Consider the following 14,633-nt stretch of genomic DNA (forward strand, 5'->3'; position numbering starts at 1 on the left):
GTCCCCGGCCCTGGTTGGTCGTGCGGATGGCAGCCACTCGATGTGTCCCTTTCACATCGATATTTCCCTCTCTCTCTCTTCCTCTCCCTCCCTCCCACTCTATCTGTACAAAAAATGGAAAAATGTCCTCGGATGAGGATTTAAAAAAAAAAAAAAAAAATTCTTTCATAGCCCTGGCCAGTTTGGCTCAGCGGTTAGAGTGTCGGCCTGCGGTCTGGAGAGACCCGGGTTCGGTTCCTGCTAAGGGCACGTACGTTGGTTGCAGTTTGTCCCCGGCCCTGGTTGGGTCGTGTGGGTGGCAACCACTCGATGTGTTCCTTTCACATTGATGTTTCTCTCTCTCTCTCCCTCCCACTCTATCTGAACAAAAAAAAAAGTATCGAAAAATGTCCTTGGGTGAGAAAAAAAAATCCTTTCATAAACCAAGCACCTACAGATATTCTTGTATTACAATTTTTATTATAGATGTTTGTGAGCTAGAAGACACAGAAGTGTATTTGGAATTAAAATGATACATTTTTAGCATGTGAGAAAGGAGTTTGAGCAGACATATTGAGCTATTATGCTCTTGATGAAAAGTCTTTGTTACCCCATGAAAGGGAGTGGGGTGAGGGGAAAGAAACATCAATGTGAGAGAGATACATCAGTTGGTTGCCTCCTGCTTGGGCCCTGACCAGGGATGGGGATCGAACCTGCAACCCAGTTACATGCCGTTGACCAGAATTGAACCCAAGACCCTCCAGTGCACAGGATGATGCTCTAACCACTTAGCAACCCCAGCCATGGTTTAAAAGGCCCTTTTTAACTTAACATATATTCTTCTGATTTGCCAGCTTAATACTTTTTACCTAGTCATTGTGATAGGTGTACCAACATTATGACATCCTTTGGAGGAGACTATAGTTCTCTGTATTGCCCTTATTTAAGCAATTTATGATTTTCCCCTTAACATTTTGTTTTTAAGTTTTAATTTGACATCGTGGCTTCAGCTTAGAATGTTTCCTTCATCCCCACAGAGTTAGTTAGTAAATTAGTTTTTATAAACTACTTGTTCAGTTTTAATGATATAATAACTGTCATTTGTTGAGCATTTACTGTGTGCAAACTTCTCCTTGTTCCTTATAACTATTATCTGAGGTTGCTGCTATTATTACTTTTTGGCAGGCATAGACACTAAGGTTCAAGAGATTGATTCAGCTGCTCAATGCCCAAGATTATATAGTTATTGTTAGAATTTGATTTCTAACTCAGGTCTGTCTGAGTCCAAACCACAAAGTTGTATAATACTTTAGCATAGGGCCATGTTTCCCAAACTTCACCAAGGTACTCTAGGGTATTGTCACCAACTCTTCAAAGGTGCTACTGGGTAGTTTAAATTTTCAAGGGAGATAGAGCAATGCTTGACATTTCTTGGTTACCAGCTGAACTAATAGTTTGAGAGAGTTCATGGTTTCAAAACTAGATTGTGCCACATTCCTTTTACTGACATATCTTTGTGTGTTTTGAAGGTTCCTGTGATAAAATGCAAACACTGCACGAAAATCATTGTGGAACAGGAAATAAGGATAGCAGTGTCCAATCTGATTCCAAAGTTTTAGAAGTTGTGCAGTGCCCAACTCTAATACACATTCTATAAGTAGTAATTGTGGTTATTTAAGAATGAATATTTTTTTCAGCTGAGATAGATTTGTTTTTCAAATGGCTACTAACAGTAAGTGGAACTGTTACTATTTCTTGGCTAGGGTTGCTACAAAAGAAAACATTTCTGAAGTATTGAAGGTACCATTAACCTAGAAAACTTGGGAACCTGTGATCTAGAGACTATCTTTGTGTTTTAGGGCTAGAAAGAAAAGACTTTCACATCTATTTTTCCTTTATTTTGCAGGGAAGAACACCAAGGTGCAAAGATTGATTTCAGGTGTATACAGTTAGTTGATCATTAGTGTTATTCAGACTTATTTAAAAAGTTCAGCCCTGGCTGGTTTGGTACAGCAGTTAGAGCGTTGGCATGTGAAACAGTCCTGGGTTCGGTTCCTGCTAATGGCGTGTACCTCCCTTGCAGTTTGTCCCTGGCTCCCAGTTGGGGTTGTATGGGTGGCAACTGGTCAATGTGTCTCTCTCGTGTCGATGGTTCCCCCCCCCCCCCCATCTGAAGATAAATGCAAAGTGTCCTCGGGTGAGTATAAAAAAAAAAAAAAAGAACAGTTCACATAAATGCTGAAATTATTAGCAAAAAAAAGTTTTCTTGTTGATAATCATTACCTAGAAAAAATGGTGTGCCATCTGAAGGTGCTGTTTAATGCCCCCACCCCCAAACCACTTTAGCCCTCACAATTCTTGCTCTGTCTGGACTTCCCCAGCTTGCTTCCTCCTGACTGGAAGTGGATGAACAGGAGATATGGACACAAGTAAAAGTGGACAGTAACTTTGTGGGATTATCAACCCTCAAGGCTCCCAAGCATCTTTCTTCTCGTGGAGAGGATGTTCTTTTTAAAGAGGAAAATACATTTTTCATTCTTTAAAGATAGTCTTTATATGATATGTTTGAGACATTACATATACCTAATAACTGTCTATTAAAGTATGTATGGATAATGTGTTATAATTCTCATAGTTTATACTATGGTTGACTGAGTTATTTGTATAGATTTAAAGAAGTGAAATCATTAGTTTTTTTGGTTTGATTTTGTTTTTTTAGAGCAATTTTAGGTTTGATTTCTTTTTTACACTTATTAATAATTTAGGGTTTAACTCTTAGAGGTAAAATGTCAAGTATAAAAGGAAGTTATATATTTAACTGGAGCCGTGGCCGTATGTTATCCCTTACTGCTGCTGATTGGATTATGTGACAATAGTTTTTAGGTGCATTAGGTAGAGACGTGACTTTGTCATAACTGATGCCACCATCTGTTGCTTTAAACAAAAGATCTTACCAGATGCATGTGCTGGGAGTTGTGTGGGTCTACAGTGGTAGACGATTGGTGGTAGCATTGCTGCAACCAGAACCTGGTTTGGTGGAAAAAAACAGTTTGCCTCTTCCACTTTTGATAAAAGAAATATTCTTTAGCATTTGTTAGACAGAGAGAAATATTATTTCTTTTCCATCCTTTTTGGTATATCACAGAATTGAGGTAACCAAAAATTAAGGAGGCTTGGAGGGAGGTTGCTGGCATTGTCCCAGGATTGGAGATAACAGGGACAGAAGGATTTTTCTGGCTAAATTGGGCCTGTTAATGCAAATTGACTAACTTGTTTTTTAATTATTAAGAAGTTTGCCTTGAAGTTTATGTTCAATTCTTAGCTATTAAGAAAGGTAAGTATTGTCATTTCTTAAGTATGACTCGGTTGGGAGTCCTTTTGTGTGCTAAAGGTTGCGCTTCGATTCCCTGTTAGGGCACATGCCCAGATTTCAGGCTTCATCCCAAGTAGGGGGTGTGCAGGAGGCAGCCTTTAGATGTTGTGCTCTCACATCAATGTTTTTTTCTCTCTCTCTCCTTTCCTCTCTCTCTAAAAACCAATAAAACAAAAAAAAAATTTTTTTTAAATGTAAGCATTTATTAACTACTTCATTTACTATATACATGTATTAAATATCTGCTACATGCAAGTACAGTAAACATTGTGGGGATTGTTTTCTTTTTTCCTTTTTATTGAATTTATTGGGGTGACACTGATTAACAAAGTTATGCAGGTTTCAGGTGCACAGTTCCACAACACATCATCTATCTGTACACTGTATTGTGTTCACCTCCCCAAGTCTCCTTCCATCACCACTTATCCCTCCATACCCTTCTTCACCCCCAACAATCACCACACTGTTGTCCCTGTCCATGAGTCCCCCCCCCTTTTTTGCTCAATCTCTTCACTCCCTCACAAAGCCTCTTTACCAGCTGTCATCCTGCTCTCTATCTGTAAGTGTCACTATTTTGCTTGCAAGTTCATTTTGTTAATTAGATTCTACATCTGAGTGAAATCATATGGTACTTATGTTTCTCTGAATGGCTTATTCCACTTAGCATAGTGTTCTCCAGGTCCATCCATGCTGTCATAAAGGGTAAGATTTCCTTCTTTTTTTTTTTTTTTTTACGGCTGAGTAGTATTCCACTGTGTAAATGTACCATCGCTTTTTAAAATTTTTACTCCCCACCTGAGGACATTTTTCCACTTTTGTTCAGATAGAGTTGGAGGGAGAGAGTGGGAGAGGGTGAGGAAGAGATAGAGAGAGAGAGACATCGACACAAAAGGGACACATTGAGTGGCTGCCTCTTGCATGACCCCAACCAGGGCCGGGGACAAATCACAACTGAGGTACGTGCTCTTGACCGGAATCGAACCTGCGACCCATTGGTCCACAGGTCGATGCTGTAACTACTGAGACTCACCGGCCAGGGTACCACTACTTTTTTACCACTCATCTACTGATAGGCACTTGGGCTGCTTCTAAATCTTGGCTATTGTAAATAACATCACAGTGAACATAGGGGTGCATATATTCGTTCAAATTAGTGTTTCTGATTTCTTCAAATATATTCCCAGAAGGGGAATCACTGGGTTAAAAGGCAGTTTCGTTTTTAATTTTTTGAGGTAACTCCATACTGTTTTTCACAGTGGCTGCACCAACCTTCATTACAACCAACAGTGCACAAGGGTTCTGTTTTTTTCACATCCTTGCTAATGTTTGTTGTTTGTTGATTTACTGATGATAGCCATTCTGACAAGTATGAGGTGATATCTCATTGAGGTTTTAATTTGCATTTCTCTGATGATTAGTGATGTTGAGCATCTTTTCATATGTCTGCCGGCCATCTATATGTCCTCTTTGGAGAAATGTCTATTCAGGTACTTGTGTCCATTTTTTGTTATTAATCCTCAACTGAGGACATTTTTTCCTTTTTTTTTTTTTAAAGAGAGTGGAAGGGAGTGAAGAGGAGAGAGAGAGAGAGAGAGAGAGAGAAATTGATGCAAGAGAGACACATCGATTGATTGCCTCCTGCATGCACCCTGACTGGGATCAGGAATTGAACCTGTGACTGACACTTTTGTGGGCAGTTGATGCTCTAATCACTGAGCAACACTGGCCAGGGCCCTTTGCCCATTTTTTTTGAGTTGTTTGCTTTTTTGGCGTTCAGTTGTATAAGTTCTTTTTTATTGTTTAATCCTCACCCGAGGACACTTTGTTTTTTTTGCATTTATCTTCAGATGGAGTGGGAGGGAGAGAAGGAGGAAGCGAGAGAGAGAAACATCGATGTGAGAGAGACACATCGAGTGGTTGCCACCCACACGAACCCAACAGGGGCCAGGGACAAACTGCAACTGAGGTATGTGCCCTTAGCGGGAACCGAACCTGGGACTCTCTGGTCTGTGGGCCGAAGCTCTAACCACTGAGCCAAACCGGCCAGGGCCCAATTTGTACTTCTTAATCACTTCACCTTTTTCACCCATTCCCCTATCCCCCCTCCCAACCAACAAAATGTTCTCTATATTTATGAGAATGTTTCTATTCTACTTGTTCATTTTGTTTGCAGATTCAATTGTTGATGGTTAGGTATTCATTACCATTTTGTTTGTTCATATTTTTTATCTTTTTCTTCAAGAAGACCCTTCAACATTTCATATAATAATGGTTTGGTGGTGATGAACTCCTTTAACTTTTCCTTGTCTGGAAAATTTTTATATGGCCATCAAATCTAAATGACAGCTTTGCAGGATAGAGTAATCTTGGTTGTTGCCTCTTGCTTTTCATCACTCTGAATATTTCTTGCCACTCCCTTATGGCCTGCAAAGTTTCTTTTGTGAAATCAGCTGACAGCCTTATGAGAACTCCCTTGTAGGTAACTAGCTGCCTTTCTCTCGCTGCTCTTAAGATTCTCTCTTTGTCTTGAACCTTTTGCATTTTGATGATGATGTGTCTTGGTGTGGGCCTCTTGGGGTTCATCTTGTTTGGGACTCTCTGTGCTTCCTGAACTTGTATGTCTGTTTCCTTCACCAAGTTGGGAAAGTTATTGTTTCAAACAGGTTTTCGATTTCTTGTTCTCTCTTTTCTCCTTCTGGTACCCCCAAGATGCGAATGTTGGCACGCTTGAAGTTGTCCAGAGGCTCCTTACACTATCCTCATTTTTTTTGGATTTTTTTTCTTTTTGCTGTTCTGATTGGGTATTTTTGCTTCCTTATAGTCCAAGTCGATGGTTTGCTTCTTGGCTTTGCCTACTCTACTATTGAATCTGTGTAAATTATTCTTTATTTCAGTTAGTGCCTCCTTCATTTCTGACTGGTCCTTTTTTATGCTCTTGAGACCCTCACTAAGTTCACTGAGGTTCTCACTAAATTCATTGAGCATCCTTATAAGCAGTATTTTGAACTCAGCATCTGTTAGGTTGCTTATCTCCATTTCGCTTAGTTCTTTTCCTGGGGTTTTGTTCTGTTGTTTCATTTGGGACCTGTTTCTTTGTCTCCTCATTTTGGCTGCCTCTCTGTGTTTGTTTCTATGTATTACTTAAGGAGAGATAGGGGGCTAGCTGAGACCAGATGCTGCTTGTTTGAAAGACTTTAGGAAAACCTGAAGCAGGATCCAAGACAGACCAATCCTATAGTTAAGCAACTGGCAACAGCTTGGGTGGGCCTGAAAGTTGGGTGGGGCAGGGGCTCCGGGGATCACCAGGGCGGGGCAACCAGTGTGAGCCAGGTTGCTGGAGTCCCAGATATGGTGGGTGTCTGCTGCCCCAGGGGAGGGCTCACCAAAGGAACAAAGGCCTCTGACAGCATGTCTGTCCAGAAGAAAGCCCCCTCTCCAGCCCTAGCTCCAGTGCCAAACAGCTCAGTTCTTTGTATGTCTCTGGCGCCCCTCGAGCTGCCTCCCCTCCAAGCTTAGATGGAGGGAGAGAGTTGAGTAAGTCCATGCGCGAGCCCTTTAAGAGGAGCTGCCTGGGGCTCCAGCCGCCTTAGCCTCCCTCAGCCTCAGTTCCCGCTGGTTTTTCCAGCCAGAAGTTATGGGGACTTGTCTTCCTGCCACTAGAACCCTGAGTGGGGCACCTGGTGTGGGACAGGGACCCCCCTCAGTTCTCAGGGAGGACCTTCCCAGCCCTGGTATCCTCGTAATTTTTATCTGCCACACATGTGTGTGGGGCCAGCCTATGGCGCCTTCGTCCCTCCCACCAGTCTCCATGCAGCCACTTCTTTAATTCCGTAGTTGTAGGACTTCCATTCAGCTCTATTTCAGGCGATTTTGAATGATGGTTGTTCTGTAGTTTAGTTGTAATTTTGATGTGGTTGTGGAAGGACTAGATACCATGTTTACTTATGCCGCCATCTTGACCGTAGTCTGTTTTTAATTCTTGTGTGAGCAAGTATATTTTGTGTTTTTTTTTAATTTTAATTTTTTTTTTAGAGAGAGAGGAGGGAAGAGAGAGAGAACAATCCATCAATTTTTTTTAAAAAAATTATCTTTATTGTTGATAGTATTACAGATGTCCTCCCCTGCTTTTTGATTTGTTGACTCTTGTATGTACCCTGATTGGGAATTGAATCCCCAGCCCTGATTTATTGGGCAATGCTTTAACCAACTGAGCTGTCCTGTGTACATTATAATGGAATATATTTTACTGAACTTTGTTTTATAATTTGTTTATCCTTGTATTGTTTTATAATTTATTTAGCTTTGTATTCTATCTGTATGCTTTTACCCCTGTATTTGTATGTACTTATCTTAATCATTTTCTGCAGTGTAGAATTATATGTATTTATTTTTTCTTTGGTTTTTCTTAATATTTTTTTCACTTTTATTATTGTTGTTCTTTTTTTGTTTTGTTTTATTTATTTTTTATTGATATATTAAAGAGACAGAGGAAGGAAGAGGGGTAGAGAGGTGGAAACATAGATGAGAGAGAACATTGTTTGGCCACCTTCTGCATGTCCCCCCACTGGGGATCTGGCCCAGAACTTGGGCACGTCCTCTGACCAGGAATTGAACCAGCGACCTCTTAATGCACTGGTCGACACTCAGCCACTGAGCCACACTGCCTGGGCATATTGTTGTTGTTGATCCTTACTCAAGGATCTTTTTCCATTGATTTTTTTTTTTTTTTTTTGGTACATGTCCCTAGTGGGAACTGAACCCGGGACTCTCTGGTCCTCAGGCTGACGCTCCAACTGCTAAGCCAAACCAGCTAGGGCTCCACTGATTTTTTTTTTAGAGTGGAAGGGGGAGAGAGAGAAACATCGATGTGAGACAAACACAGACTGGTTGCCTCCCACAGGAACCCAACCAGGGCCAGACCCTTCAGTCTGCAGGCCGACACTCTAACCGCCCAGCCAAACCAGCCAGGGCTCACTTTTCTTTTTTATTTAATTTATTTTTGTTAATCCTCACTTGAGGATATTTTTTCAATTGATTTTTAGAGAGACTGGAAGGGAGAGGGGGAGAGAGAGAGAGAAACATCAATGTGAGAGAGACGCATTGATTGGTTGCCTTCTGCCTGCTCCTGGACCAGGGCCCAGGATTGAACCTGAATCCCAGGTATGTGCCCTTGACCCGGAATCGAACCTGTGACCCTTTGGTGCTTGGCCTGACTTTTTTTTTTTTTTAAATCCTCACCCTAGGATATATCTTTGTTGATTTGAGAGAGAGTGCGAAAAAGAATCGGTGTAAGAGAAAAACAGCCAGCACTGCACCCCAATCAGGGATTGAATTGAACCCATAGCTCAGGCATGTGCTCATGTGCCCTCACTGGAATCAAGCCTGTGACCCAACCCTTTGGTGCAGGGGATGACACTCCACCCAGCTGAGCCACACCAGCCAAAGCTCACTTTTTATTTTTTATTTTTTATTTTTTTATTTTTTTTTATCCTCACCCGAGGACATTTTTCCATTTTTTGCTCAGGTAGAGTGGGAGGGAGAGAGAGGAACAGAGAGAGAGAGAGAAACATCGATGTGAAAGGGACACATCGAGTGGCTGCCACCCGCACAACCGACCAGGGCCGGGGACAAACTGCAACCGAGGTACATGCCCCTAGCGGGACCCGAACCCGGGTCTCTCAGGACCGCAGGCCGACGCTCTAACCACTGAGCCAAACCGGCCAGGGCACTTTTTATTTTTTATATACTAATTATGTATTTCTTTGATAAACACCAAAAAAAAATTATTTAAAAGTAGTCTGCCCAGAAGTGAAATGGTGAAGGTGATCAGAAGGTACAAACTTTGCTCTGGTGGGTTTGGCTCAGTGGTGGGAGCATCGACCCACAGTCTGAAGGGCTGCGTGATCGATTCCCAGTTAAGGGCAGGTATTTGAGTTGCAGGTTTTATCCCTGGCTCCTTTCCAGGTTGGGTGGGAGGCAACCAATCAATGTGTCTCTCTCACATGGATGTTTCTCTTTCTTTCTCTCTCTCTCTCTTTTTCTCTTCCTCTCTTCCACTCTATTGAAACGTCAATGGAAAAAATCCTCCAGGGAGGATTAACAACAACAACAAAATAAAGTACAAACTTCCAGTTATAAAATATAAATAATTTATGGGGATATAGCCTACAGTATGGTGAATATAGTTTAATAGTGCTGTATTGTATGTTTACAAGGTGTTAATAGGGTAGATCTTAAAAGCTCTCATCACATGAAAAAAATTGTAACTGTGTGTGGTGATATATGTTGACTTATTGTGGTGATCATTTTGCAATACATACAAATCCTGAAAATAATGTTATATGTCAGTTATATCTCAGAAAAAATGAAGGGTAGTCTTCTAAGCGGTTTTATAAAAGGAAAATTGAGTTGCTGCTTTTATGTACTTTTAATCCTGAATTACCTTTCACAATGAATATTACAGATCCACCAACTCACCCTCATCAGTAAGGAGCCATCTTAGACCTTAACCTGTGACACACTTCCTACTTTGTTTGGAGTCTTGAGTCTCTTTATCCTCTTTTCTATTGCCATTTTTCTGTTGCCATTGCTGTTCTGTTTGAATCATGCTGAACTGCTTGCAGATCTCTGAAGAAATGAAAAGTTGTTTCACATCTTTATGCTTTTTCCTCATCCTCCCCATTTTCCTTCCCTTGCCTGCTCATTGTATTCTGCTCCTTAAGTGCCAAATGTTCTGTGAAAATTTTCCTACTTCCTCTGTCTGTAAAGTTAAATTAACCAGTTCTGCCTCCTCACCCCTTATGTGTGCTGCCCTATGTAGGTTTTATATCACTGTACTCATAACACTGTTTGTACTTACTATCTAGCTTATGAGACTGTAAACTCTTTGAGGGCTGGTATAAATGTTTATGCGATAAATAGTTTTTTCCCAGTTTATTATAGAACCGTGTTCTGTTCTAAAAGTTCTTTTTAAAAAAATACGTTTTATGCGGCCAGTGTGGCTCAGTGGTTGAGCGTCGACCCATGCACCAAGAGGTCACTGGTTCGATTTCTGGTCAGGACACATGCCCAGGTTGTGGGCCGATCTCCAGTGGGGGGGCATGCCAAAGGTGGCCGGTCGATATTTTCTCTCATCGATGTATCTGTCTCTCTCTCCCTCTCACTTCCTCTCTCTGTAAAATCAATAAAGGAAAGCGAAAAAGAAAAAAGAAAAAACAAAACATGTTTTTATTGATTTCAGAGAGAAAAACAGAGAGAGAGAAACATTGATCTGCTGCCTCCTGCATGCCCCCTCCTGGGGATCAAGCCTGAGATCAAGCCTGAGACTGGGGCATGTGCCCTGACCAGGAATCAAACCATCAACCTCTTGGCACATGGAACAGCACTCAGCCTACTGAGCCTACACCAACCAGGACTAAAGTCAACTTTTAAATAAAGATTTGTCCAACATAAGAGAATGGCACTCTTTCCATTGATGGGTAGAAGCAACTGACATGTTGGTTAGTGCTAGCACTTGAATTAACAGATTTCGTGTCCCATTTCATTAGAACTAATATTCTATTTTAAATGAATGCATGTAATTACAACTTAAAGCTGAGTCTGTGATTGTCTAGTGCAGGGGTGGGCAAATTACAGTCTGTGGGCTAACTCTGGCTCATTGACTTTTTTTTTTATTCCTCACCTGAGGATACTTTTCTATTTATCATCAGATAGAGTGGGAGGGGGGGCGGAGAGAGAGAGAGATGACAGAGAGAAACATCGATGTGATAGAACCACACTGACTGTGGGCTAAATCTGGCTCATTGACTTTTTTTTTTTATTCCTCACCTGAGGATACTTTTCTATTTATCATCAGATAGAGTGGGAGGGAGGGGGAGAGAGAGAGAGACAGAGACAGAGAGAAACATCGATGTGATAGAACCACCCGACCAGGACCTGGGACACTGCAACCGAGGTACATGCCCTTGGCAGAATCAAACCTACAACTCATTGGTCCGCAGGCCAACACTAACCGCTGAGCCATACTGGCCAGGGCTCATTGACTGTTTTTATAAATAAAGTTTTATTGGTATAGTCATGTTAATTTGTTTACATATTGTCTGTGGTTTCTTTTGTACTAAAGTGGTAGAGTTGAGTGATTGTGACAAAGAATTAGAGAGTCTGTAAAACTTAAAGTATTTACTATCTGGCCCTTTACTACAGAAAAAAAAAATTTAACTGATTCCTGTCCTAGTAAAGAGATAATTCATTGGATGGTTATATTTGTGTTTGGGAACAGTTTTAGAACCAAAATATACAAATTAAGTGCCTAGATCAGTGGTTCTCAACCTTCCTAACGCCGCAGCCCTTTAATGCAGTTCCTCACGTTGTGGTGACCCCCAACCATAAAATTATTTTCATTGCTACTTCATAACTGTAATTTTGCTACTGTTATGTTTTAGGCGACCCCTGTGAAAGGATCATTTGACCCACAGGTTAAGAACTGCTGGCCGAGAGTGTCCTGTGAATGAAAATAATAAAACAGTACTTTCCTTAATTTTATCTAATTTTACACACAACTTTTTAACAATTTGTCCTATTTTTTAGGTTAGGTGAATCTGAAAGCTTTTTTGTTAACGGAGATGACGTTGCATTGAACTAATTTCTTTCACTCAAGGATAGCCATGACTTCTGTTGCCTAATTGTCATAAGACAAGGCTGGCATGAGGGGGCAAAGTGAGATAAGAAATTATCAGTAGGATAAGAATTTTTTCTAATGTTGTAATACTGGCCTCAAAGTCTCATCCAAGTGGACAGACTGATTTAAGCTCTGATTTGGAGATAAGAGTCCCCAGGTCTTGGTGAAGATAAGGTTGGGTGAATGGTGTTGGCATATACTCAGATGGGAAAGGATGTATTAGTTAAAGGTAGAACTTAAAAGGTTTTCTTAGGTTATGGGACAGAGGGTTGGGGAGAACATACTAGAGAGTAGCCTACTTACATGTGGGCAGTGTTAAGTACCTTGAACATCAGTCATTTTTTATAGGGAAAGTGCAGTATTGGTTAGGAAACTTGGCACTTATAATGCTGCATATCTCACGGTATTTACTTTGATACTTCTGTTCCTTTTGTTCTGAGCATCTTCACAATTGGCTTTGCAAATAAATGTAATTGCCATTTCCTCATTGTTTCAGTGTTAAAAGCCTTTTAGGGGAAAAAATTACAATGAGTTATTCCAGATTGTAATTTGCTTTAGGTGTTTGCAATTTTGGATTTTGCAAGACTGTAACACATTGAAGAACTTTGTCTAATAAGAAATATAATGGAGCTTAATTTATATTTCCATTAAAGTCTTGCCAAGCTTTACTTTATTACAATCATAAAGGAGCCATCTCCAGTAGTGCTGACTTGGGCCAGCATCTGAATCTAGACATTTGATAACATTCCTCATTTTTGAGATTTTTTTATTCTAGAAAGTTTGACTCATAACTGGTTTGTCCTTGTCTTTTTATCTTTATGGTCTTTTCATTTTATAGCCTATTTTTTTTCTATACTTAATCTGGTTTGATTCACCATAATAGCTATGTCTCATCCTTTTTCTTTCCTATTTTCCCATATTTTGGACCTCCCTTTTCAACCTTAATTATCTTTTCAACTTTCTCTCCTCCATTCCCATCTTTGATAAAAACAAAAATAAGTTAATTCTAAAATTGCAAAAATGAGTGGCTTGGAGTATACATGCTTTACCAAAATTTTATAGATTAAATGCTTTTAGTAATAATATTACAGTTATTAGAGCTTACTGTTGAGCCAGACTTTATACTGAAGTCTTCTACCAAGATCATTTAATCCTCACAACCCTTTTATTACTGCTACTATTTTCCCTTTATAAAGAAATTGAGTCTTACCCGGGTTCGGTTCCTGCTAAGGGCATGTACCTCGGTTGTAGTTTGTCCCCGGCCCTGATTGGGTTGTGGGGGTGGCAACCACTCGATGTGTCCCTTTCACGTCGATGTTTCTCTCTCTCTCTCCCACTCTATCTGAACAAAATATCCAAAAAAAAAAAAAGAAAGAAAGAAAGAAAGAAATTGAGTCTTAGAGGTAAAGTAACTTGCCTGAAACTACACAGCATTAAAGAGTTGGAAGAAAATTTGATAGTACAAAGATAGGTTGTATGTAGTGCTGTAGGAATTTAAAATTGGGTAAATCTGGCTTCAGAAACCCTAGTTCTTAACCATTGTACTGTCCCCTCAGCTATGATATTTTTTGTTGTTGTTAATTCTCACCTGAGGATATTTTTTTCATTGATTTTTCTAGAAAGAGTGGAAGCGAGGGAGGAAGGAGAGAGAGAGAGAAACATCAGTGTGAAAGAAACACATGGATTAGTTGCCTCCCTCATGTGCCCCAACTGGGGTTGGAGAATCAAACCTGCAGCTCTTCGATTCCTGGACTGACAATCCAACCACTTAGCCACCCTGGCCAGGGCAGTTATGATCTTCTTATGATTGTACTGTGATCCTCAGTACCATAGTCTTGGTCTGAACACTGAGCAGTGATCTGAACTCTTAGGATTCTGAGTCAGATTATATCATGCTTTCCTATTCATTTATGCTTTTTTACTTTAAAAATTTCTAATTAGTATGAGCATTATTATAAAAGGTATATATTATAATGGGATACTGAGATATATGTATATTAAAAGTAAAGAAATACAGCCTGGCCTGTGTGGCTCAGTGGTTGAACGTCGACCCATGCACCACGAGATTGCTTTTTCAATTCCTGGTCAGGGCACATGCCCAGGTTGTGGGCCTGATCCCCAGTGGGAGGCATGCAGCAGGTGGCCATTTGATGTTCTCTCTCATTAATGTTTCTCTCTCTCTCTCCTTCTTCCTTCCTCACTCTCTAAAATCAATAAAGAAAAAAAAAATTCATGGGTACAATTTAATGCCTTGAACAAGATTCTTTACCTGGTCATCATTACTTAGGACAACCCTAATCTTCCTCAGACTTGAAAATAATTATTTTTTTGAATCTTTTTGCAGTAGGACTCCATCTCCCATAGTTGTAAAGTTTTGTGCAGTGCGTCATCAGTAAGCCTCTGTTCCTCTACTGTTATGACTTCCACTACCCTAAGTAAAGAGTCTTGTGTTTTCCTTCTAGCTCAGTGGTTTTAACCTTTATTATACTTAGATTACCTAATTAACTATTTCTGGCTATATCTTTAAGGAATCCTTATACTGATGCCTGACATTACCATATACCATAAAATCAGAATATTTGAAGATTTGGGTCCTGGCATCAG

General features: G+C 40.3%; 1 protein-coding gene across 3 annotated transcripts in view; it reads left to right on the plus strand.

The window, feature by feature from the left end:
* RSF1 (remodeling and spacing factor 1) overlaps positions 1–14,633 on the plus strand; it is a 125,365-nt gene that overhangs the window by 3,911 nt on the left and 106,821 nt on the right. The window lies entirely within an intron of this gene.

The sequence above is a fragment of the Molossus molossus genome, unplaced genomic scaffold (assembly GCF_014108415.1).
Source record: "Molossus molossus isolate mMolMol1 unplaced genomic scaffold, mMolMol1.p scaffold_m16_p_13, whole genome shotgun sequence".
Taxonomy (NCBI): Eukaryota; Metazoa; Chordata; class Mammalia; order Chiroptera; family Molossidae; genus Molossus; species Molossus molossus.